Source organism: Egretta garzetta, unplaced genomic scaffold (genome assembly GCF_000687185.1).
Source record: "Egretta garzetta isolate BGI_Z169 unplaced genomic scaffold, ASM68718v1 scaffold101, whole genome shotgun sequence".
Classification (NCBI taxonomy): domain Eukaryota; kingdom Metazoa; phylum Chordata; class Aves; order Pelecaniformes; family Ardeidae; genus Egretta; species Egretta garzetta.
The window spans coordinates 627103-627666 of NW_009258666.1; the positions used below are offsets into that span (position 1 = coordinate 627103).

Consider the following 564-nt stretch of genomic DNA (forward strand, 5'->3'; position numbering starts at 1 on the left):
AGCGAGGGTGCCCCCCCCCCGGGCTGGGCTTGCACCATGGGGCTATGAAAGCCCCTTCTGTGCGGCTGGTGGGGAGAGGCGCGTCCACTGCCGGGTCCCTGCGACCGCGCCGGAAAATCCAATATTGACATTAGGTCGGGACAGACCCCGTCTGTTCCTGCCCGCGGGGAGGGAGGGACGGGGCAGCCGCGTCCTAGATGGGCTGGGGGAGATGCACATGGTCCAGTCGTGGGGGGCTGTGAGGCCAAAGGGCTGTTTGAAATGTGCTGGTCCCCAGGGGGAAAGGTCTCCCTGCGGTGGGGACGTGGGGCTGGTGCCAACCTGGGGGTTGAGGATGAGCGCCCCCCCGCCATGGGTGCTGGAGCATCCTAGCACCCCGGGATGTGGGAAATTGGCCCCAAGGCACAAAGTTTTATGATCAAAACCCTCCTCTGGAGGAACCACCCCAACATCTCCAATGGATGTCGAAAACCCCATGAGCGCACCCTGCCCCATTACAACCCAGCTCCTGGCTGGGCGACCGTTCGGAGGGGCGAGGGCGACTCAAACACGGCCCAGACCCCC

General features: G+C 64.9%; 1 protein-coding gene across 1 annotated transcript in view; it reads right to left on the bottom strand.

Annotated features, from left to right (window-relative positions):
• EXTL1 (exostosin like glycosyltransferase 1) overlaps window positions 1–564 on the bottom strand; it is a 7479-nt gene that overhangs the window by 3400 nt on the left and 3515 nt on the right. The gene's annotated exons all lie outside the window — the stretch shown is intronic.